This window comes from Coturnix japonica, chromosome 4 (genome assembly GCF_001577835.2).
Source record: "Coturnix japonica isolate 7356 chromosome 4, Coturnix japonica 2.1, whole genome shotgun sequence".
In the NCBI taxonomy this organism is placed as follows: Eukaryota; Metazoa; Chordata; class Aves; order Galliformes; family Phasianidae; genus Coturnix; species Coturnix japonica.
The window spans coordinates 31,426,076-31,453,168 of record NC_029519.1 but is presented as its reverse complement, the minus strand read 5'-3'; the positions used below and the strand labels follow the sequence as shown (position 1 = coordinate 31,453,168).

The window sequence follows — 27,093 nt, the reverse complement described above, 5'->3', positions numbered from 1 at the left end:
TTTCTTTCACTCTTGCAAAAGTAATCGTTAGAACTATCTAATTACTCCTAGTATTCAAACACCCTGTTTTAGTGTACGGAAGCTGGGCTTTGTTTATCTCTCTCTATTTCATGCTGACCAGTGCAGGAAGAAATCTATTTCTATCATTTTAATGATCTATAATGAAATTTGGCAAATCCCTAAGGAATTCATCATGCAGTCCTGAAGACTCACAAGCTTCATTCCCTACTTTTACTTAAGTGTCTACTTAGAGCTGCTGTTAAAAGCAACACCAAGGCACAGCGATCCGCAGCTACCTTACATCCTTACCTGGAAATGGACTGCGCAACAAAAACTATGCCAGGAGAGCCAAATAAAATGAAGAATTTAAGAAATAAAATACACAAAAGTAGTTAATAATAGTATTCACCATAGTAAATCATGAAGGCCCTGCCTAACCCAGAGCTAACTAATTTACCTATAGGTCATTGATTAATAACAAGGTAATTGTAGAACATCGCTATAGCAGTTATAGGCTATGTTATCATGACATAATACATCATTAAGAGCAACAGGAGTGAAAATATTCTTTTCCAAATTCCCCAAAGTTCAACAGAAGAAAACAACAATTCCCAAGTCATGATTTGAACAAAGATGAACTGGAAATTTTCAGACTAGTCACAGCTTGCTAACTTGATTCCTACTCCCCACAGGCATCAGCAGACTTAAGATGCGCTCCTTGTGGGGTTGAATATTAAATACATTAAGAATTATCAACCCTGGTATTATGTAATTTTAATTGCTAACTAATTGACTTCATTTCTTTATATGTTAATGTATTTTACTTGACATAACTTTTGTAGGAAGAATACATTTTTACTAATAAATCCACTAAATTTAGAAATAAACTGCAATCCTTATGTTTTGCTGAAGACTTTCATAAATCTCAGCAATGGCTCAAGGCTATTCCCCTTTTGATTTGCTGAAATACAATTATTTCAAGGTTAGATTCAAATAAGTTTAATACATTCATCTTTCCACTGATAAAAACAATAAAAGAGAAGAAAACCCCAAATGAAAATTCTCAGGGTAATTAAATATATTCATACACTCTAATTGTGACTATGAGCTGTTAATCAAACACAGGAACAATGAGTCTTATTTCTATAGCAGAGAGTCCATTTAAGAACAGAAAGCATGGCACACTTCAGGAGATACAAGTGCCATAGCAAGTATTCCCCAAAAATGCACGACCCCAGCTTATGCACACATTAAAAAACTGGAATATCACTTTGAAAAGTGGAGGTTAGGAAGCTCTAAGAAAACAACTGGTTTGCAACTGAGACATTTGTGATAACCTCTCCTTCTCAATTACATAGAGAATCATACTGAACTGTCTCGGAGGTATTTTACTTCTGTGAAAGCAGCTTGAGACATTCAGATGAAAAGAAGGCTGTAGTAAAGTCTTATTGCATTATCAGAGACCTATGAAGTACTACATCATAAATAGTTCAAACAAATAAATGCTTTTAACCTCATGTTTACAGCTCATATTTTAAAACAGCCAAAGGTCTTTAGATGACAGCATAGAATCATAGAATCACAAGGTTGGAAGGGACCTACAAGATCATCTAGTCTAACCGTCATGAGTAGACTTCAGAAGGTTTTATTAACTAAAATGCAAAACAGCTTCTCCAATTATTTTCTACAACTTTTTCCACGTACATCTTTGTTAAAATTTTTCACACCAACATGCCTTACCAACTTACACCAATTCCGGTTAGCGCTGTATGATACAAAAAAGCAGCGATTTATCTACAGCTAGTGTCAAAGACTTAGCACTCAGGTCAGTATTACATCAAGAAAAGGTGAAGGAGATGAGACATGGAGAAAAACCACCCTTAGGGAAGAATATGTGTGGGGAAATTCTCAAGGGAGAATGTTTCCAGTAAAGGAAATCTGTTTGGTGGCTGCTATGAACAAATGGACTTAAATCTAATTTTATCCAAACTGCTTAAGAAAAAAAAAAAAAAAAAAAAGCTAATAAACAGGCAAAATGAGAGTTTAGATATTCAACTAAAAGTTGTTCTTTTACAACTGTCTCTTGTTTTAAAGTTTATCGCCTCTCTGAAATGAGGTCTGCTACCCAAATCCGCCTCCATCACAACTTCTGAATAGTTTTAAACAGTCATCTCCAAAACTGATCAGATCAGGTAACAGTTAACTTCACAAGGTAAGGCTTTCACTTTGTGCTCCTGAATGTCTCTGGTAAGCCCTTGTTATCTCCAATCAAAACAAAGTTGTACAGTGTAGAAATGTCTACAGTCAAGCTCCACCCTAATGTCTTCCAAGGTAGTATTATCTCTTCTCTTTAGCATTAAATGCAAGTCACGGAATTCGCAGATAGAACATTCTGAACATGTGTGTTATGCAGGTTTTTTTTGTTGTTGTTTTGTTTTGTTTTTCTTACACTAGCTCACTGATGCCAAGAAATTAAACTCAAAAAACAAGGAAAGCATGTAAGCACATGCTTAATTTGGAGAATGAGAATAATGTCTCCCCTAGTCAGTAAGACACTTAAAAGTAAAACACAGCTCTCAAAACAGGCGCGGTCTCATTGAGTTCAGCATAAGTATGATGCTAAAAAGCTTTGTTCAGTCAAGTGAACAAGGATATAATTTAGTCCCCTTTCACTGGATGACTTAGACAACCAGCTTCTTGCATTTCATACTAAAAGACAGAATAGTAAAAACAAACTTTAAAGGTTGGATTAATTACGTAGTTACTGCGAACCAAAATGCCCTACTCTGAATGTAGTTAGGCTAAGAGTTGTAATGAGTTCTCAGTGAATTTTACATAGTTAGAACAAATGAATACATTATTTTCTTAAATTTATGCACAAACCTAATTTGTATGCAGAACAATTATGAAGATCTAAGAAATGTAAAACCAAGATACCTTGTGATTCTGAGCTACAAAAAAAAAAAAAAAAATCTGCTATAAAAGCAGATTTAACACATTCATGTGAGAACACAGAACTGTGATTAAATGACAGCTAAACACAGTAGGGCTCTGTGCTTTTGTGAGATCCTGAAACACCATCTGCAACACATAAAAGGTATCAAAAAATCAAGTTTGGGTGTGTCCCAGTAACCTTCACAGCTCTTAATAAGTAAACAGTTCATACACCTATTTTTTTAATGCTTAATATTTTCAGGTGAAAAATAGATTCAAAAGCACATATTACTCCACTTACACATAAATACTCCTGAGACATCAACATATGCATCACTGCCCTCTGGCTCCAGACAAGACAAGGTTTTGTTTACCTAGTTGTCTTCAAGAATGAGTGAGATAAGCAGCTACTATGTGTATCCTTTTACACAGGAACGTTTTGCTTGATTTACTAGCACTGGTGAGCCTGAAGAAACCTTGCAGGATTACAGAGGGACAGAACTTATTAATAAGCAGGAGAGAAAATTCAGAAAAATGAAGCTCTGTGATCGCATTGATCATGTAGTCTCTCACAAATGAGTAACTACAAGCCCACAGTCAGATGTTCTTTAAATATTAGCTTTAAGTATTAGCTCATTAAAGCGTTTCTTCATGTCTTACTCCATTTCATCTGATCTCTAAAATTTTAAATGGCCATACTTTCAAAGCAACCTGCAAATACTAGAAAGGATGAAATGAATATCAACTTGCAGTCTCTGCTGTTGTAAAACCAGATGACTACCTGGTCATTTTTCCATGGCCTTCCCACTCCTAGCAGGCTTTCTGGGCTGTGGAAGCACACTGCTGGCTCACGTCAAGCTTACCATTCACTAGTATCCCCCAAGTCTTTTTCCACAGGGCTGTGCTCTATCCTTTCATCTCCCAGACTGTATTTACAGTGGCTGTTGCCATGTGGAAGACACCACTCACAACCAGACTCCACCTGAACAGTATCATTGACCACAACCCTCTGCCTGTGACCATTCAAACAATACGTTATTCACTGACTAGTCCAGCCTTCAAATTCATACATCTCCAATCAGGGATAAGGATGTGGTAGGGAGCTGTGTTGAAAAAAATGTTTAAGAAGGAATTTCATCCTAGTAAGAAAAATAAAACTACTGAAATTGGTTGCTCTAGTTGAATAGACAGGGAACCATTTCTTAAACATGGAATTAAGATTAGTGGTCTCAACTTTAGGGTGGCTTGTCCTGAAATCTGAAGCCTTTTAGCTTCACCTTGTAATACAAATAAAGTGAGTTAGTCTTAGAAGAACGGATACATTTCAAAGCCAGAGAGAAGCTACATGTCTATCCTGGAGATTAAGTATTACAATGAAAGACAAATCAACTAATGTCTTTAGCAGCCAGGAAGGTTAATGACAGATGTGCTGAATGCCAAATTTGATTACAATCTTTCTAGTGAAAACAATACCTATGTCTCATCAGAAGAGCCACAATGCACACTCAGAGGAAGTATAAAGTATTAGTGCAACTAATTTAGTCTTACACAGTTTGATTTTTCAAGAACTTAAGAATCAAAGTGTCATAAAACTACATGCCTCACTAGGAAATGGTTATACAATAAGGTAATAAGATTACCAGTTTTCAACTGAATAGAGTTTTATACATAACATACATATCTTCTACACATTCTTCAAGAGGAAAAAAGCTGAACTGGGAAAAGGAAGTTAATTAATGCATTTCTCAGGAGAACATGAATGTCAACATACAATTCACAATGAAAACACAAGATTCCTCTTGTAAAAACAACTACCCAGGAACTATTTCAGCCAATTTTTTATTTTTTTAAATAATATATCCTATTAAACTGGTACACTTGCTTCCATATTTCACAGCAAGGTTGTTTCTAGTGGAATTCAATTGACATTGTATTATACAGATTACTGAAGTCAATCTACCAAACCCTGCAGTGGAAATTGGGCCTTTTCCCCTGGTTCCGTTACTTTGCATCTTATTCTGACAATTTATACCTGTCTTCCACCTCCTCAATACTCAGTACTGTTAGAAAGCAAGCAACTCCCACCAGCAAAGAAAACTGAAATTATGAGCTAGTAACCAATGTTTCTTTTATTAATGAATATATATTACTACAGAGGGATAAATGAGACTGAAGCTAAAACGGGATAAAGAAACTGAATAGATAATGGCATTTAGCACTGCCTCCAAGGTGGTACCTTGTCAAATAGCAGATGCTGTGCCCCTGGGTAGCTCCCCAACAGTTCTTGTCAGAAACCAGCTTCTTTAGGACACCTCTGGCCTTACCCCAGCTTCTGTACTGTGTCTTGTGCAATCTTGATAAAGTCATCTAATCATTCTAGCACTAAAATGGCTAATTCTTTTATGTAAGGGCTCTAGATTTATCAAGCAGCAAAACCTTGGGAAACACCAAGAATGCACAATAAATAGTGAGGACAAACAGTAACAAACAGGAAATCAGCCTTACGTATGCATCACAAATTAATTATGTATTATTTTGGTATTATCTCAAATCCTCAAGTGGCACAGTTATGTCGCTAATTGTTACACAATACATCTGCTGCCTTGTGAGAACATATGCTTCAATTTTAACAAGAACTGCTGACTAAAAGATTACTATGCTGTCTGGATAATAGTGCATAACTTGAGAAGCACTTACATTGTTTATTATCTTGCATTTACTATGCATAAACTGCTCTAGCATTGAGTATCACATCTAGGGCACATGTATGCATGGCCATATTTTATACCATTCACTCAGTATCTGTATTTGTTTCCCCTTCCGACTACATAACTAGGGCCCTGACTTATTTAACAGACTGGACAGTAAAGGATCACTATTTCCACATCTTTCTCACTCTCTAGATTTGATGGTATTAAGATCCTAACCTCCAGAAACAATAAATATTTTCAGAATTATCTTTGACTGAATATAATAAAAAGTCTCTTGGTTACAGCATCAAACGTGCAATCTGTCTATACTCCAACACAACCAAAATGTGCCCATCAAAACCTTGCATGTGTTAATGTGCTAATTAGAAATTTATGATTTCATATATCCTTGAACCTCTCATTATTGTTAGCTCCAGCCCTCCACCACTACCCACTCCTCAGCGTGTTAGACACTATGTTTACAAGACACCATTTTACACGAGTAGCTGAGTAACCTAATTTGACACAAAAACAAGTGGATATTTGGACACTGGTAGGTTAGTTTTATTATCTTTCATCTGCTTTCAACACACAAAAAGAATATTTAGCATCTCACTGCTCCTTTTACTGAGGCCTCTGGGTTTATTACATTTTTTGAGAAGGATTACGAAACATACATATTAAAGTCTGATGGATGAACAAACACGTCAGCTCAGTGCTTTATATTTTTTGAATGAGGAAGTCACTGGCATGTCAAAGCTCAGATGTTGGAATGTCTGCTTGAAATTATTTTCATCTTTATACAAATAAAACAGGCATGCGCACGGCACTTGCACATACCCACACACGTTGGATCTGAGCAAGCTACGCAAGAAAATATTTGTAATATTCAGGTTAATAAGTTACATCAATTGTCACTGTCTCATCTTGATACACTATGACTCCAGCTTTAAGGATCTCCATTTACACTGAGTACTAAAGAAAGAAACAGATAAGCAGACACACCCATGAAACAGAGAGGGCAACCAACTCTCAGACAATAATGTCTGCCCAGGAAGATGGTTATTCCAAAGTAAGGAAAAAAAATACACAAATTTCAAGAGGAAAATACCAAGGAAAGTAAGGTTTAGTAAGAAGGCTACTAAAAACTGAAGTGAAATCAAACTACTGAAGTATTCCTGAAGTTATGTAGGGGAGATAAAAAGGCAGTTGAGATTATACTGATTTTTTAATCAGAAACTGATTAATAGAATAAAGCACTATAGGTAGCATACTGTGGCCCACCAGAAAGCTTTCAGCCCACAACAAAACAGCACTTCTGGCTATTTCCATGCCACAGATACTGATAAAAATCCTCAAGTTGACACCAAACAGCCTTTTGGTTGCCAATTTTAAGCTATTACCTATCTGTACTTGCTACACACACAACACATATGAACGGAAGGTACCTGGCAATATCAAATCCTGAGGTACTTATCAAATCGGCAATTCTTATGTCACCTGCAAGCCTGCAAGTTGCTGGGGAAGGATAAAACATTGTTTAAAAGAAGAGCTGAATGTGTGCTTTTATTCCTCTGCTCTCAAGCTACCTTACTCTGACTTTCTTCAACTCAGTCCCTGCAACAAGCTTTCAAGCAATGGACAACACTTTAAGGCATATATTTGCACAGCTGTTCTTGGTCTGGCACCAACCCTCATTCACACCTCATTCAATGACTGGAAACCTGCTCCAAAGCTCTTTGAGTGAATAGCCAAAATGACTCCTTTAGTTCCCAAGCTCCAAGAGACTGAAGCAGACATTAGGGATGAACTAACTAAATCACACAAACCTGAGTTTCCCTCCACAACTTCTAAAACTGAGATTTGGGGCTGGGCAGGGGCGAGATTCCCCAGAGACACTGAAATTTCAAGGCAATGAGGAGTATGCCCAAGTGATGAATACCGGTATAACCTAACATCAGCAGCTGATACTACTACCATGGAGATTACAAAGGCAATTACTGCAGTACTCCACATGAGAACTCAAGGCAAACAAAACTCAGACATTATCGAATAATCTGGATTTTTGTTGTTGTTGCTGGGTTTTGTTTTACCCACCTAACACTGTTAAGCAGCCTTAAGAGTTGCTCTTGACAGACAGCAGCAAAATGGAAGTTGAATTAGAGAGGGGAATGCTTGCACTGTTAGGCAGGAATACTCATTTGAGTCATTTCCCCATTTAGGGATGAACTGTACAGGAACACAAGACCAAACAGGAAATATTTCCAAGGCAAAACCTTGAAGAGAAGTTGGCACCAATTCTTAGATGTTCTGTTTTGGGAGATTTGAAATAATTTGTCTCTTTTTTTTTTTTTTTTCCTCTCACACTCTAAAAACAGTAAGACAACAACCAAAATGCTCTCTAACTTGCTTGTATCACATATTCTTAACACGACTTTGACAATATTGATGATAGGATACATTCAGTAGCAAAAGAAAGGCCATCATGCCCCTCAAATAGGAAAGAATACAAAACAGAAAATACAGAAAATGAATCAAAGATGCAAAGTTTTTGTTTAGACCAGAGATTAGCACCACATCTAGCAGCAAGCACTCTGGAAAACCTGTACTGTACTAGAGCCAGAGACAAGGCTCTATACAAACAATTTGTCTCAAAGAAATTTACATTGCCTATCACTGAGCGGTGAAAATAAGACTCATCACCTCCCTAAACCCAGGAGTTGAGCAATGCAGTAAGCAACAGGAAGAAAATGCGAACAAAAAGCCCAGTTCCAAACAGGAAACATAGAAAGGAGAAAAAGGTGAGAATAAAGGTGCTGAAGGAAGAATTGAGGACAACAGAGAAAGAGCACATAATCCATCTTGAGGCGATAAGGATAATTATTTTTGATATTTTTCTTCCAGTTTTATTCCAGCCTTCTTATCAGAACGGCAAATTAAAATGAGCAACCGAGAACAGAATGCAATGAAAAATAATCTGAAATCTGAATCCATTAAGTCTGAAAAGGAAGATGTGACAGCCCATGTGGTTTCATAAATTAAGAGGCTTCTCACAGTCATGGATCACCACTGACATCTCACAATGAACACTTTTAACACCACATTGTCACAATTTAGTAGTAAAAGCTGCAGATTTCTGTAACATCTTTGATGCTGTTCTTATTAGTAAGATTTAGAGAGCACACATGACACCACCACAGCTATTGATACATGACAATCACAGAAAGATTATGAAAACCGTATAGCAGTTGACAGTAATCAGGTTTATGGCACAGCAGTCCTGTAAGCTACACATCTCTATCTGAAGTGTAATTTTGGTTATATCAGTATCAAAGCACTAGAGATGACTGACTGCTATCAAATTGAACTGTGCAGGCACACATGCTCCCTAGCACCTAAAAATCAATACTGTTATTTAGTTTAATAGCAATGAACTGCATGCAGTACACATGGGGTAAAAGTAGCTTACCTACTGACTTTTACAACAGTACAAAAACGCTTGCAAGTCAAAGGTAGCATACTGATGATTCGAAGGTGGATTTTAAGAGGGTTTGTCAATGACTCCACCTGGAGGAGCAGCTGTCTAGGAGAATGCAAGCCTATGGCTTCAGGCTTAAATCTCTACTAAGCATTTGTCAGTCATTCCCCACTCTCCACCTCAGGCCAAAGGAAGGTTTACAGGAGGGGATGTCCAATATATAAGATTTATTTTACAACAAAGTGAGACAGGTTGCATTACTAGATGTTACAGCCATGTTTATCAATCCACTTGGGGAAAAAAAAAAAAAAAAAAAAAAAACACCACACACTTACTCCGTCCTTCTCTAATACAGTAAAAGAAATAGAACTATGTTGTTCCATGCTGTTGACTGCTGGGGTTTTAGGAAAAAAAAGTTTAAAACTTGGGGTTTTTTTTGTTTTGTTTTTTTTAAACAAATTAAGTAATGCTAACTAATAAACACCTGTGACTAATGAAATCCAAACAAAAGTGATTTAAGGAATATTTGTGCAGCTTTTACCCAGCCCCCATCTAAAACTATACCCCTTACTTAAATCAATTTTATACATGTCTGTTTAACCGAAGAGGTGTCACACATCAATACTCAAAGCATTGTATATGTCTCAGTAGCACTGAAGTGGTCAATATCATTGGCCGAACACCCATCAGAAAAGCCATTATAAAAAGATTAGCTCCTGAAAGACAAATACACTATTCTCATTGTTATCTCAAATGCTCTGTTTAGTATAAAAAATGATTCCAAAAATCTTTTTTTTCCCTTCTTATTGAAAGTGCATTCTAAAATCATAGGCAAATCTCTAATGCATTTGCTTATATTAAGTCTTTTCTGTCTTAATTTTTTCTGACTCCAAAAGCCTTGTTGCTGATTAAACTTATATTTTAAGCTCAATTGTTTAAATTTTTAGATGGACAGTGATGAGAGGTTTCATCACTAGCCCCAAACAAATTATTTTTAGAAACAGAGAAATACAATAGGTAATAATCACATGTCTGATTGCTAGTTAATCATGTGTGTTTAAGTGCTAGCTAAAATGCTCACATTAAAATGACTGTCTTGTCAGAGTACTCATGATCTGACAAAGAAAGGCCAAATATCAGCTGGCTGTTAGAGCATGAAAGCAACTATAGTCTAGCTATGGCAATGAGTGCAACCCAGCATTCACTATTGGATGGCAGGATACCTGGGAAAGGATAGGTTCCTCAGGTGAGCTTTCCTAAAAACAGCTCAACAAACCTGAGTGCTATCTTACTAATACAGATTTTCCTACAGTCATAGTAATTAAAGGATCATCTTTAAATGGACCGTTCTATTATAAATTCTTTGCACAGCTTATTAACTGAACTGTAAAATTTGTTTTAGGATGGGACTTGGTACCTGAATACAAATGCTGATTTTAGCACAAATGAAAACTGGCCTGAGTTTTTCCTCCTTTCTCAGAACAGAAAAAATTACATTGCTTAAAGATGTCAGAAAACACCCTGAAAAGGCAGCACCTATAACAACAGAAACTCAGACAACATGAATGTCTTACATTGGTTCAGTGGACTTAACACAGACAACAGATTTATGAAATGTGGAGTCAGCTCCTGTTATGCCTCACGTACACATGGTTTCTGTGCATGACAAGCCAGCCCACCTACAAGCACTGAATGTCAGCTTCATAAGCATACCCATTCCACATAATCAGTGAGAAGGCTAAAAGTAAACATTCAAGATCCTAATTACACCTCAATATTGGAAGCTTAATCTTTCAAGTCTAGAGAGCTGCATGTGCACATTACAATAGCCTATTTGTTTCTATCCAGGTAGCTCTGCCAGGAAATATTTCTAAGCTGTTTAAGCAAAATAAAAAATGTGAATGATGCTTTTGTTTACTTCAAAATGTTCAGAGTCACAGCTCTTGGTATTATCTTTTGCCATCTCTCTATGGATACTTGATCAAGAATCTGGAGCCACTGGCACTGTCATGCTTTATTTCATTATTTTTTTTTCTTCCAGTTTCTGAAGAATTATTTTTGCCTCTCCAAGACTGTCTTACATTCATAACTGAACAAATTAATTCCAGGTAGTATTTATAGATCTACTTCTTCCCTGAGGGTTTTAAAATTGTACAATTTGTCAAGAGCCCAGAATCCTGATGCTGCAGTTATGCCATTAACAGATCTCAGGGCAGTCTGTGAACACAGATAGTTATCGGCCTCTTTAATATTGTGGTTTCTATGTTTAATTTGATTCATAGTCAGTGAAGACTGTAGTACTACCCATGACACAATTTGGACCAGAACAAAGAACTGCTATATCTGCAAAGGGAAAATGAGCTTTAGGCTTTAATCTTCTGATACTACGTTCACTATCATTTAATACTTGCAATGATTCTTTTCTAAGAGTAAAATAGGATCCTTCTGAAAAAAGAACACTGATTAAACAAATGAGTGGTAGGCTTCCTAAATTTTAGGAAGGAGGCAGCTCTTAAAGCACTGAAGACAAGTTGAATGACAGTTCAGATTGGAACAAGTGAAATAGTTAAAACTCAGTCCTCCTTGTGCCAGTATCGCTTAAAAAGGTACACACTGTTCTTTTTATCTCAAGTGAGAAGACATCTAGCTTTAAGTATGGTTTCACAAACCACATAAAACAATTCATTTTGAATTCCTCCTCTAATCACATTAGCCTTAAAAAATAAAAAAAGCAAACCAACCCTAAACAATGCAGAATTCGTTTTTCCTTGATAAGCGTAAAGATAAACATATTCAAGTATTATTTTCTACCACAAGAGAGCATCTGAATCTCAAAATTCTTGTTACTCCATAGAATTCCTAAACCACCGGAGGCAGACTGAGGATCTACTAGTTGGATAATACTGTATTTCTTCTCACGTTTTTCCTCATAAAAGAGAAAAACTCCTAACTAAATCAATCAGAAGTAATCTCAGCTAGTCCATTGTCTGCAAGAAAATCCACCTTAGGCTCAGGTGTTTTACTCAGTAGAGATCAGCTTGAAAATCCACTGTAGAGAGTTTGGCTTTAAAAAATGAATGATAAATCTTATTCATTTTGCCTTTATAATAAAAACGATCACATCCATTTTTCCTAAACAGGCTGAAGGTCTCTCACAATGTTCCTTTTCAATTCAAATGCCAAGCATTTTAATGAAGTCTTCTTGATGTTAATATTCTACTCAATCACTATATTGTGAAAAATCTCCCACTCAACAAGTCTAAATAACTGAACTATACTATCAGAGAGAACATTAGTTTGAGTCCTCTTAAGTACTCTTATCCAAACATTAAAGAAACCTGAGATGCCACTCCCAGAAGTCTGGTCCACTATCTACCCATCTATTTGCTCAAAAGTAAAACTGGCTTACAGAGTTTACTAAACACTAGATTACACACAATAGTAATATAAAATTAATACCAAGAGTCACTGAGCAACTTAGAGGTATAAGTCATGGCTTCATATTCTCATGTTTCCAAGCAGAATTCAGATTCAGCTGACATATGGGATGATCTTTGCAAGAGATAAAGAGTGTCCACTAAATGCTGTCAGTAGAGGAGGGGAAAAAAAACAAAACAAAACAAAAAAACAAAACAAACAAAAAAAAAACTATCTGGTCTAAGACAGAAGGTAAACTTTATTTCTACTGTAAATGTTACAGCTCAATGTGCTACTAAAATACTGCTCCATAAAATCATTAATACATTCTTCAAAAATGTTCATCCAAATATCCTGGAGCCCTACACAGGTGTTAACACAACACTTTACAGATGACATTATATTATATATTATGACATCAGGATAACTGAATCATGGGGTATAACTTTGTGTTTAACTGTCAAAAGCTCAAATCAGTTTTCACATTTGGAATTGAGGGAAGAATTTATGAACTCTGGAGTTCTGAGAATCAAATTCATTCACCTCATCAAGAAAGGGCATCAAATTTCAACAAGTGTATAAATCTATATGCAGGAAGCCTAAGTTAAATTTACTTCTTGTACAGAAAAGTGCAATCAATTTTCCACTAATCTTTGTTTTTTGAAATAAGGAAAAAGCTTGTACAATCTTACTGGAGGAGTGCAAAGTTCAGACAGCTCCATTAGTCCATTGCTATAATCGCTAGCAAATTACAATTGTAGCTTCAATGAAGGAAAAGACCACTGTCTATATTACCCGGCCTCTTTTCTGTAAGCAAATAAAATACAAGAAGTCTATCTCCCTGAATGCAACATTAATCAAAGAAGAACATACTTGGGTAATATATATAAATAAATAAATAATAAAAATAAATAAACATACACACACCAAAAAAAAAAAACTATCTATGCTATGGACTTTATCAAGTGAAAAAAATCAATTTCTCGCTTGTAAGAAAATAAACCAATTATTTGCAGTCATCGATAATCGTCATTATTCAATAAATATATGTCTATAGAAGCCAGTGTCCCAGAGTAAAATCTTACTCTAGCTTAATCAAAACAAAAAATAAGCCATTTCCAGCTTTTACTGTAAATACTGTCATATAATACTCATTTCTTTCTTTCTCTTAAGCAAGTTGCCAGTTGTAAGGCTTAGCAGAACAAGACAGTTTTTGAAGAAATAAATGAATGCAGTTGGAATCTAAAACAAAATATCATAGAAAAAAAGCCACCACAAAGCAAACATGTTACCAGCTGCTCATCCAGCTAACAGCTCTAGCCATTCCAAATGTGTTTTGGGGTGGTGCCAGACTGGAGTACTGTAGAGACGGAAGAGTAAGCTTTAGAAGCTGTCATCAATCACAGGCTAGCAAGAAAAACTATGAGGTAGCAGGGAAGTTTGTCACCACACATCCTAGAAGCTTCACTTCCTAAAATCCACAGCATTTTGATCAATTTTTAGAGCACAGAACTCATTGAGACTGCATTAGAACACAATAAAGACACCATAATTTCACTCCACAGCACCACAACATCCACCTCCTCCTTGTTCACCTGCCATATGCTCCCATTCCTTTTCTTTCCATCACAAGGCTACATCCCCACAGCTCAGTAACTGTTATTTGTCTGTCATTCTCACATCCTTAAATTCTATATATTTAAAGTGGTTCCCTGATCCTATTTGCATCAGTTGCTTCACTGTACAAATTGAAAACTGATTCAGTAAAATCCTTTTTTAAAGTTTGTCAACTGCACAGTAAGCAATAGTAAGGAACAGTGTTTCTTGTCTTCAGGACCTGTGAGAGATCACTTGTTCTCTATGCAGCACTACCTACCCCTCTCATTTCTCATGCAGCATTTTCCCCAGCTAGCTAATGCAGCTATCTGCTCAAACACAGATAAGGAGGCAACAGAAGTTGGCAGTCGACCTGGAAGGTTCTAGGACAGGATGAAGCACAGCCAGCACTTGGCCAAGATAACAACACCTTCAATGAAGATGGCACTGATTCAGCACAACGGAGTTCTGGGACACAACTTCTCTATTCACAGCTCCCAGCAGAGATCTAACCAAGGACCAACCTGCCAGGCAGTGCCTCTCTAAATAAATAAATAAATCAGAGCAAAATAAACCAATTTGATGTCTCAACAAAACACTTTCATTCAAATTAACTGAATTTAAATTTGAGTTCTGAAATTGATGTCTTAGTCCTCTAAAACAAGCCTAACTAAGCCTAGTATTTCAACACATCTTCATATTAATCCAGCACATCTTGCACTGAAAACCACTGAAATCACGAATTAGATTTGCATTTTTGTATTCCTTATGGGGTTGCTAGTGTAAATAAGTATGCCAAGCCCTGACTGTGAGGCACTGAGCACCTCTGGCACCATTTCCACAACTGGACAACTGCTTTCAATGCTTAATGAGAGATTTCATTTTTCTGAACCTGTGTGGCAACTACAGCTTTGAGATGTAATAACAGTGCTTGAAGCAAAGGAAGAAAACATCTCTTATAGACACATTCACAAAAGCTTGACTCAAATGTTTAAAACATCAATGAGCAGTAAATGCATACTGTCAAGTATGCAAGGCCTCATCAGTCTTCACTTTGAACGAGAGATTCTGAGTAGCAATTTATTAATTAACTTCTATCACACTATGTAGGTCACTATGGAAGTAATGCCTCCTTTTATTTACATGGAAACTGCAAGAGATAGAAAGAGCACGATAACAGTATTTGACAAGGTAAATTTTTAGCTACAAAACAACAGTTTTCAACAGTTGCCACCACAAGCTACACATTTGGAATGTGTAGGAATGAATGAACAAAAGCCTCCATGCTGCTCCCATAAAAATCAGCACCAGCTGAGGTGACCCACTGTCACCATCACTGAAATGCACCACCACACTGTGCACATATCCACTATGTGGTTTCCATATATGTTCAGCAAGTGTTAATGAATGCCAGTGGGTGCCATTTTTTCTGCATGGAGGAATTCACACCTTTGCTTCATCTGCATTTCCACACCAGACGCCATTTCTCAGACTGCCCTCTACTGCCATCTGTCACACAGCAATAAAACATAACGGAGTACTGGCAGACATGTTCAACCTCTACTGCCATACCAACAGCTGCATAGAGGGCCAATGCAATAAAACCGTGAGCCAATACAATAAAATAGGAGGAATTTTACCTTTGGAGCAGCCCTCATATGTCATAACAAAGCTGAATTTCAAAGAAGCAGCTTTTCCAACAAGTTGAGAGGCAGCAAATCCAATGGGAAAAAAAAAAAAAAAAGATCATACATGTCACCATCACACTCAGCAATTGTATTGCTGAAAACGCAATTAGAACTATCTTGACATACAATAGGTCTGAACCACTGAACTGTAATTAGCAAAACCCTTTTGAAGTGTGCTGCATGGACAGAAAAAAAGGTACAGAATGCACACCAGATTTAGAAATGAACAGTCAATCCATGAGTAGTAAAGTACTAAATTAACTGGAAAAATAGGTGAGCTAGCTCAGTGGCCTGTTTACTAAGCATGAAACACATTTCATACAACTGAGCTGTAACAACTGAGTCCTCCAAGCAAGCAGTGGGAATTCTACCTGGCAGCATTAGCATTAGCCACGCAGCAGAACAGTTAAGCACTCAGCAATGCCTTAGAAGACCCAAACACTGGGCAGGCAATCCCCTAGTTCTCAAAAAGGGAAATTTCCATGCAGCACTGCATTCCTCTGCTTATCCTTCACAGAAGTCCAGCCAAGAGAAATCTTTTAAAAATCAGCACTTAGGAGTCTAGCTGAACCTGAAATTGCAGAGAGAAATACAGAGGAAACAACACCTGCAGCAGGGGGCATAGCCTGCATTCTCAACAATTTATTCTGCTTAGCTGGTACACCAGCACATTCTGTGCCAGCTGGAAATAAGGAATCCTTAGGGCTGCCAGTCACACTGCTGCTCAGACATGCTGCTTTCCAGTAAGAAAGTTTATTAGTCATAGATGTGTGTGTTTCAGTACCATCCAAGAAGTGAGATCGCAGATCAAATCTATCTCTAAAGATCTGTTCCTTGTTTCCAGTACTAAGACAAATAATTATAAAATAAGTATAACTAATCATGACTACAGCATTTAAGAACATCCAACACCCCCCAAAAAAATAAAGTGTCACTACACTATCTTCTCATAATTTGTTCTGTTTCATTTATAAACAGGTCTCAAACGGTTTATTCATCTTCACTCTGCAGAAGATAACCTGAATAAGCATTTGTCAGAGACACTAAGGACCAAGATTGTTTGTTAGTCCAAGTCCAGGAGTGAATAACCCCTTCCAGTGAGTGTCACAGGCAAGCTGTTAACAACAGACAAGGGAGAAGTTAATTAACTTTTTTGCCTCAATCTTCTTAGATAACTGCTTGCCACATAGGCCTCAAACATTTGGTTTGGTAGGAGGGAATCAGTAACATCCCTGTCACTGTACACCAAGATCAGGTTCATGACCATCTGAGGAACCTGAACATCCACAAATCTATGAGTTACAGTGAGATGCATTACAGAGCCCTGAGGGAACTAGCTGATGTAGTCAACAAGCCACACTCAATTATAATTGAAAAGTAATAGCAATCAGGTGAAGTCCCTGGTGACAGGAAAAAAGGCAACAGCACACCCATTTTCAGGAAGGGTAAAAAAGATGACCCTCAGAACTATTGACCTGTCTCACCTCTGTGCTGGGAAAGACCATGGAGCAGTTCTTTTTGGAAGACATGCTAAGGCACATGGAAGATCAGGAGGTGATACAGGAGAACCAGCATGGCTTCACCAAGGGCAAATCCTGTTTGACCAATCTGTGGACCCTTTATGATGTCATCATTGCATCAACAGAAAACTGAAGAGACACTGACGTCATCTATCTTGACTTCGGTAAGGCCTTTAACATAGTACCCTAGAACACCCTTCTCTCCATATTGGAAAGATATGAATTTGATGGGCAGAGTGTTCAATGGAAAAAGAATTGGCTGCAGGATTGAGTCCAGAGAGTGGTGGTCAATGGCTCCATGTCTGGATGGAGATCAGTGACGAGTGGTGTCCCACAGAGGTCAGTGCTGGGACCAATACCCTCTAATATCTAGATCAGTGACATTGACAGTGGGATGGAGCGCACCCTCAGCAAGTCTGCTGATGACACCAAGATGTGGGGTGCAGTTGACACATCAGCAGAATGAGATGCCATCCAGAGGGACCTAGACAGACTTGAGTAGTGGGCCCAGGTGAACCTCATGAAGTTCAACAAATCCAAATGCAAGATCTTGCACCTGGGTCAAGGCAACCCTCACTAACAACACTAGCTGGGGGATGAAAGGATTGGAGGCAGCCCTGACCTGGGGATTCTGGTGGATGGCAAGCTGGACATAAGCCAACAGTGTGCCCTCAAAGCCCAGAAAGCCAACCATGTCCTCATCTGCATCAAAAGCAACGTGACTAGCAGGCTAAAAGAGGTGATCCTGCCCCTCTACTCTGTGCTGGTGAGGCCCCAGCTGGAGTACTACATCCAGACGTAGAGCCCTCAGTACAGAAGATACAAAGACCTGTTGGAGTGCACCCAGAGGAGGGCCACAGAAACAATCCAAGGGATGGAGCACCTCTCCTACAAGGACAGGCTAGAACAGTTGGGGCCATTCAGCCTGGAGAAGAGAAGGTTCCAGGGTGATCTGATAGTGGCCTTTCAGTATCTAAAGGGGAGCTATAGGAAAGAAGGGGATAGATTTTTTAGCAAGGTCTGTGGTGATAGAATGAGGGGAAATGACTTCAAGCTCAAAGAGGGTATATTTAGGTTAAATATAAGGAAGAAGTCTTTGACAGTGGGGGTACTATGGCACTGGAAAGGTTGCTCAGAGATGCGATTGTTGCACCATTCTTGGAGACGACTCTCAAGGTGAGGCTGGATCAGGTCACAGGCAACCCAATCTAGCTGTGCTGTTCCTAATCACTGTAGAGGAGTTGGACTAGATGACCTTTAAATGCCCCTTCCAACTCTAAGGATTCTATGATAAAAAGCATCCCTGTCCTTCCTAAAGCATCATGTTGGAAAAAAAAAAAAATTGTTTTAACAAAATGAGTAACACTAACACTAGAAATATATACTGTGACTGAAAATCTGCTCTGTACCTCTGATTGTCAGGCTAAGAAAAATAAACTCCATTCATCCCCCTTCATCTATTTGGCTCCATATAATGGCCAAAACTATATGTTAATATATTGATATGTCACAGTCTATCCAGGAAACACCTGTGTGTGTGTAAGGGAACTCTACCATTTCCTCAGAGTTGCAAACAAATTATTTCTTCCTTCCTTTTAGAGTGAATGGCTAAAATTTGTCCTCTTATGAGTTAAGGGCCACAATTCAGCCTTTACAGCTTTCCAAATTTTTGCAGGAAGCTTTCATACTAGTCCCAGAATCTGTTTCCTGTAACCACAAGGCTACACAAGGGCTTTGCTCTCCTTCACATGCACTCTGCAACAGATTTTGCAGAGCAGTCTGTGCCATTTTGTGACTTTAACTTCCATGCACATGTAAGGTTGCCCTGTCACTGCTCCAAATAGGAGAACTGTGTATCAAGCAGTAGCCAAACCTAAGATATATACTATAATTTCAGTGGCTGTCTAATATTCCCCTCCATCCAACTTACGCCCCAAATAGGACTGTGAGTTATTTCAAGGTATGCAAAGGGGAAGACTTCATAAATGCTCACACCATGCCCTGGTAAGACTAGTCTATGCTGGCATTACCTCGAGAGAACAGTATTTATTCCCCCTAAACACAGTCTTAAGGAGCAATACATGAGTATTTGTAACACTTTCAGAAGTCTTTCAGACTTTAAGGATGAAGTTTGTATTTCTCAGGTCTTACTTCTTGAATCACTTCTTGTGCTTCCTCTACAGAGTGATGGAAGAACATCTCAGATTAGGGCTTGAAGGCAAGACATGTATGGTGTTTAATGTTTGGATTTCATTTCATAAAGAAAAAAAATACATATACACACATGCACACCAAGGAAGCCACTAAATAAATTCCTCTATCGCACTTAAATTGGTTAAAACATACATTAAAAAAAAAAAATGCCAAAAAAGAAAAACAAAACGTTGTGCCCTCAGCATCAACCACCTCTATTTTTTTCTTTTTTCCAATTCATTTTCATCCCCTTTTCCCCCACTTTCTTCTGCACTGCGATGGCAGATGCATTTGATAAATTATTTGCTGACCCTAAGCCTAAAGCACAAATGAAGGCTATTTTCTTGCAGGCCATTTGCCAGAGAAAATCACAGGGAAAGGGGAAAAAAAAAACAAAAAACTCAGTTACAGCCAAAGCTCCACCTTCCCTGAGCTCATGCTGAGGATAGTAAAAAGATGGTACAAGATCTGTTTCATACAGTGATGCCTGGAAGCTTTCATCACATTACATTTGAAAATAGACTAGAAATGCTCCAAAATTACTGAAATCTTTCTCTTTTCAGTCAATCTATACAGCTGTTAAGAAAACCTCCCTACACCTGTACACAATCTGAAAGGCTAATAAGTACTTGCATGTTTTCACTTACTCTTTCGAATACTTCTCACCCAAGCACATTTCCCATAGGTCAAAACAGCAGAACAAGGTTAATCCCAAGTCTTATGACTACTTAACTGCTTGGTCTTTTGTGTTGTTTTTTGTTTTTTTCAATTCATGTTTTCACTATTTTCTTTAATCATTATTCTAGAAGTAAGTTTTTAGGGTTCCTATTGAAATTGCTTCAAGAAAAAAAAAAATCTACAGCATTTTTTCAAAATGTTTTGTTTAGTTAAAAGATATTCTGCTGACAACTAGCATGACTATGAGCCATGAAACAGAAAAGTATGCCTTAGGAAGGAAGTCCCTGGGAGAAGATGCTTTGGTTGAATAGGCTGTTTGTGGCTTGATGCTAACAGCACAAACTTACCTATGTGCAAAGAAACAAGCCAGAAGCACCAGCTCATTTTATACTGGTCACTGAGTAGCTGCAAATAGATGCCTATTCAATGCACTGAATCTGGTACCAGAAACAATACAGCCTATTACCACATACGGACAATACTCCCAAAGCTTTACCTACTGTAACAGTGCCATTTAATTTTAACATTCACTGCCTCGTACTCTTTCTGAAGGAGGGTTAGTAACAACATGTTATGGCTGTCAGGAGGGCTTTATTTGTACAGCTGAGAACTGGTATAAACCCACCAAAGCATTACAGGAAATTCAAAGAGCTGGCTTTAAAACACACAGCTCCCAATTGTATCAAGGAGTTTCAGTGGGAAAAAAAAACATCATAGGGATGCTTAAGGAGCACAGAGCTTCCACCAAGCAGTTAGCAAATTTGTATCATTAGCTACACTTGATCACTCCCCACAACTGGATGCATTGTACCATACAAAACTGACACCATTTGATGTTAATGCGTCTTGAGAGGGGAAAAATCCTGGAAAGAAATAGATTCAGAGTTACAGGGCAATGAGCTGACAATATTCAATGCAAGTCAGGCTCTGCAGGATAACTCGTTTAGCGATTACCTTTCTAGTATCTCACTCCTCTGTAAACCAGAATTCTAGCATTCTCTTCTCTGGATTGAAACAATGCAGCTATAGAGCAAGACTTGTGGCTGATTTTTATTGATTCTGCACCATCTCACCATTGCATCTCTCTATTCAAACTGTATTTTAAATACGTACTTGATGTAACACACACATCTTTGTGATTGATGTAGACCAGTACGCAAAAAGCTAGAAGGTCACAACATGGCATTCAATTTTCAGTCTTTCTCACCTTAGGAAGTCAAGAAGCAGAGAAAATGCATCTGAAAAAATGGCATACTTTTTATGCTCATAGTTACCTGACAGAATGAGAGGTCTGAGTGATTTTGCAATGGACTCTTTCTTCAAAATCTCCCAAGCATCTCTAGAATATATTTAATATTTCTGAGCAAATATATCTTTATCGAGCACAATGAAACGGTCTAAGAGTACCTTGAATTTTACACATTCAAATGCTGTCTCTGAATGATTAAGTACAAGAGTCTACAATTAGCTTTGCCACTCTTCATTCTGACTTCACATGTTGGCATAAAATCAGCAGCAGGCTATAAAATTAAACTTTAAATGGACTAACTAATTCTGCAAGTAATGGAAAGAATATTCCTCAGACATGGGATGAAAAATTTCCATTTAAACTTAACAAAGCAATGCCCCTCAAAGCCAAAATTTGATTATTTGCAGAAAATACATGCTACCTGTCCAGCTCCACCCCCCCCCCAAAAAAAAAAACAAAAAAAAAAACAAAAAAAAAAAACAAGTTTTAAATCCAAAAGTGGAAATGGTCTGCTAATCTCTGCCTTCACTTCTATGAAAAATGTTTTCCACTTTAATCTAAAATAATTGGTTTTCAAGTAACAGATGAAAGCACCCATGAAAATGCTTGTCAAAAAAAAAAATAAATAAAAAATCAACACAAACACATTTGTATGTCCATAAATGGCACAGAATAATGCATAAGTGGGACATTGTATATTATTAGCAGGAAAATCTCAAGCTGGTCACTATAAGCCTAAACAAACAGCCCAAATTCAGGCAGTTTTAAATAATGTACATAGGAATGTGTAGCAGGATGCACTGCACTGCAAGTGTGCCAGCTCAAAATTATCCTAAAGCAAAGCCGAGCAAAGGCTGCATTAAGCTGGAGGAACCCTGATGCATCTCCAAGCACTGTAGCCCCACAAATCCACACAGACCCTCCTGCATGGGTCTACAGACAGCCCAGAGGATGCTCCAGCTCATCAGCAAGCTGCTGTTCTCACTTCCACTCTCAGCACCATGCACTTTGTTTTATTGTTATAAGCTATTTCATCAAGTGAAAGCAAGCAAAGAATAAAGCTCGAGCTTGCGCATCTCTAGTTAGCTCAGTATTCTCAGCAAGAGAGCGGCTTCCTTACTCGCATTTCACTCATCTTACAGATTTGTGTGTTTCTGACATTAGAACAGCTCCTAAAAATAAATAAATAAATGAAATCAGTCATCCAGACACTGTAATTATTTCTATTTACAGATGCAGGTACATATTATTCTCTGATGGAAGGAAGCTTCAAAGTGCACTGAGTCCACTAACTTGCTTCAAGGAGATTATTCTACAAAAGAAATTATGTTTGTCTCCATTCTAAATCCAAATACAGGAAAGAGTTATAGTTCATTAAAATATTTTTCCATTTTATGTCCTTTCTGACAAGCAACACTTGTCAACTGGGTGGCCTACTCTGATTTATATATGTGATTTTACTTGCATTATGAGATTATAAAGAGATGTAGCTCTTTCAAATAGTCAACTTCCAAACATTTTATCATTTAATACTGTTGCCTTAATCACAGCTGAAGCATCTCTGACCATTCTGCTGTACTCTGTGGTATGTTTCTTTTGCATGAATACCCCTGGTGTTCAATTAAGAGCTCTGAGAATAAGATACTACAAGAGAAAGAAGCATACTGTAAATAGTGGGTGTTCAAAAAACACATTTTTAGATGCTGGTGTAGTTTCAGCTTTGTGAACAGCTATCCTGTTTAACCACAGTAATTGAATCAAGATCCATACAAGCTTAAATAACTGTTTGATCTGACTGAAGCTCACCTGTCCTGCCCTGGTCTCACCTTCTCCTTTGCCTCCTGTTGTGCTGCTAGTTCCTCATGCAGCAGACTTTAAACTTGCAAGTACTTTAGGAAAGAGAGAACACTTAGCAAGAAAAAAAAAAAAAAATAAAATGCCTGACACTGAGACAATCTTCTTGAATAAAACAAACAACAACAACAAAAAAAAAAATAGAAGGTCCCCCTTAAACTGTAAACAATAGACTGAAAAACAGATTAAGATAAACAGAGGCAGGATCCTTTGAGGAAGTGAGCACCTTGGCCCTGCTCCAGCAAAGCACTTAGCTAATGATTAACTTCAAGCACTCCTAGGAAACTCCCAACTTAAAAAGTTCACTGAACTATTGGTCTGACTGCTTGCAGTTATTTGTGCAATTGTCCACTAACTCTGCTGGTCAGCAACTGAGAACAAAGCATTATTTCTCCCATACCTTCTAGCAGCACCACATCAATTCAGTAGTGAATCAGACCAAGCCCAAATTGTGTACATACACCCGTAAAGTCTGTACACTAGGCTAGTTTTAATCATGTCAGTCAGCTAATTAACTTATACACAACCAAAAGCATCTGTGTAATTCGCTCTGATCATTATGTCCTCCCCATTTTAAAATACTGACTGGGTCATACACAGTATTAAGACTATTTGTATGGAGACACAATCACACGCTATTTACAACTGTCTAAGACATTTTTTGGCCTCCTTGCCATAATAAACACTTTTAGCCATTCAGCATTTTCCATCTTAAACATGGAAATATGTTTAAAAGCATTTGGAGCAGTATTTTCAACATTTCTTAGGGTATTTATTTTGCCATTGAAAGTAGCATTTTATGACAATTGCAACACTATCGTTTTATGGAAAACTGCTTCTAAAATTAAAAATAATGGTTTAGTGTTATGATATTGAAGTTCGGGTAGTTTTCTGCTATATAATGCAAAAATACCTTTCAGTTGGGATGGGCAGCCCTGTAGTACTGAACTACCGTAGCCCCACAGAGATGGAAGCTTGGAGCCTGCATTTATTACACAGGACAGTAAGAAGGGTTATGGAAAAACATTGCCAACAGGCTGTTCAGCTATTTCTAAACAATTCTCCATCTGCACCACAACAGATTTTTACAAGTCCTAAGAATGAGGCCAACCATATCTTGAGGGTATCAGGAAATACACTGGTAAGTCCTGAAGCATCTAAGCAGATTGTACTCCAAAATATAACCCCTTTGGCCATATTCATCTCAGTCTGCATTAGGCTAAATTCCAGTCCTTCACAAGAAAAAGGAAATATTAAAAAATATCAAGACACTGAAATGCAAAATATACATCTACAGTCATCATTTTACCAAAATGCAACAAAATATAATTTATCTCATGGCACACATGTTCATAACTGTTGCACACAGAGTGCTTTAAATAAGATTATTAAACCAAAATGTTTATCCTGCCAAAATACCTCAAGGAACAACACAATGATGAACAAATACAAGGAAACGGAATTCCCTTCTAGAAAATTGGAAGACTTTCTTACAAAGGTTGTTTCTGTATAAATAACATGAAGAGCTTGATGCCAGTTTTCAAGCAATAATTTCACTCGAGTTGCTTTTTTGTTTCCTGTTTTATATCAACAGATAGTTTAGGATGAAATGTGTAATCATCTTATTTTTATTTTACTTGAAGCACAAGCTAACCAAGAATTTCCAAACCCTACTTTCTCCCTTATGGCATCCTGCATGTCTTAACATTACTCTAGTTTAATCACGGTTTTTCCCTTATTGTCAGTTTGGCTTCACAGGTGGCAATCCCTTGGTTATGAATGGACTGTTGCAGGGTGAATGGGCAGGCAGTTAGCCAATTAGCTTGCATAACATCAATAAGTTCCACCTTTCAAGGAATAAGCTGTTTTCGAGGTGGGTAAGCATGAAGTAATGCTAACCTCTGATCAGGTTAATAGAGAAGAAAACCCTCTAGTCCATGTACTGTTAAGGCAGTTTCCAAGTAATGTGCACTTGTGCATAGAAGACTTAGTAACCATCATCACAAATTTCCAGATAACCATCTGATGATTGCCTGTGGCACAGGCCTTCAGCTAAGATACTGCACTTACTCTTCTTGACTGAAAAACATTTGGCTGCAGCAATGAACACATCAACAGCCCACTGAAATAACTAACACAAGTCCTACTTAGTATTTTTCTGCAGTAAATCTAGTTTTAGATGAAAAAAGTATATAAAGTTGCCCCTAGTGCTGTGTATTAGTGCATATTGCAAGCGCTACATACAGTAAATATTAATTCAATACTTCCAGTATTCTTTCATCTTCCATTAATTAGGGAAATGTGGGAGAAAGGAGGAAACATCAAGACAGCAAGAGATTTCCATGAGAAGGTAGAAAAAGAAGTAAAAATATGAAGAAAATAATACTTCAACAAATATTTTGAGTGATGAAGTAGTCATACTTGAAGTTAGTAGCTCCTCCTTCAGCATTAGAAATTATCTGTAGTTAAATCATCCATGCACCCAGACCAGTTACCAGAACATAATACATTTGCACACATACTTGTATGTATTATTCACGCAATAAATACTCAGCTGCTGACTCAGCCTACTTAACCATTAAATAATAATCCCACAAAAAAAAATGTGGTTTCTTGTGTTCAGTACTCACTGACAACACTTAGATCAAGAGAGGGCACACTTTAAGTTGTTGCTAATCCAGAATAGATGCTAAGAAACGGATATTAGATCCTAGTTGATTATGTCCAGCTACCATACACTGCATTCCTCTCTGGTAACATTAAGTAACTAAAAATTTTGTTCCAGAAAGTACACTAAAACTACAAAAAATGAACCATTTATTACCTTTTAAATTTTATTCTATGCTTTCTTGTGTGTGCTTGTAATAAGCAAGCAGATTAAAGCTGTTCAGTTCTGATTAACTCTTATAATAATCTTCATATGGCAGTTATGCACATCTTTTCCATAAAAGCTTACGAGATTCCCTCTATCAAGGTATCCATCTGTGCTGTCATAGAGATTAACAGTTCTTAATCCAGTTCTAAATTCACTCATGCATAGCAAGCTGCTCCTATTGCTTTACCCTGGAAACATTTTTGGCAATAGAGTCAGACACAGCATCTTATCTCCCCCTGGTACTGTGCCAACTTGAACCAACTTCCACAGAACATCTCTGCCTTGTAGGCACATCACCTGTGCAGACACAGCATTCCAAGATTACAAGTTGAAATCACTGAACCTTTAAGTCCACCATCTTTCTTCATTTTCTGCAAAGATGATTCAACCTTAGGAAAATCTACCCCTTCAATGCCAGTAACTCTTGTGCTGTTCTAAAGCAATCAGAGCTAGAAGCAGCACCACAGGTCCTTGAAGCCATCAGCTTAAAGAGCAAAGCATGATAACCTTAATCTTAGCATGCATAACTACAAATGCTTCTATGGATTATTAATTTTTCTGGCCAGTTCTGATATTTAACTCACTAACCTCCAGCAGTCAGTCTGCAGTGACATTTCCTGATAGAATACATGCCACAATTTAAATATCAAGAACTTGCTCGGATAAACAGCATTCACATTCAGTGCTTCAGTGAAAAATGTTCTCTCATCGATGAAAAACACCTGCCACAGTGTCAGTGATAATAATATCCAGAATGCTAGTAATAAAGACAATATAAAAATAATTTTTTCATGCAAAAAAATACTCTTTTCACATATTCTTTTCTATAGCTATTTAACCTGGATTTCAAAATTCACCTGAAATATATATATATATATATATATATATATATATATATATATATATATATATATATATATA

General features: G+C 37.4%; 1 protein-coding gene across 4 annotated transcripts in view; it reads right to left on the bottom strand.

Annotated features, from left to right (window-relative positions):
• The window catches only part of CCSER1 (coiled-coil serine rich protein 1), a 581,898-nt gene that overhangs the window by 531,863 nt on the left and 22,942 nt on the right, over positions 1–27,093 (bottom strand). For 3 of the 4 annotated variants that reach the window (XM_032444181.1, XM_015861338.2, XM_032444182.1), the window contains exon 1: positions 17,288–17,425. The exons of the other annotated variant lie outside the window; for it this stretch is intronic. The gene's annotated coding sequence lies outside the window, so the exon portion shown is untranslated. Of the gene's footprint in view, positions 1–17,287; positions 17,426–27,093 lie in introns of those variants that run through there. 4 annotated transcript variants of the gene reach the window in all.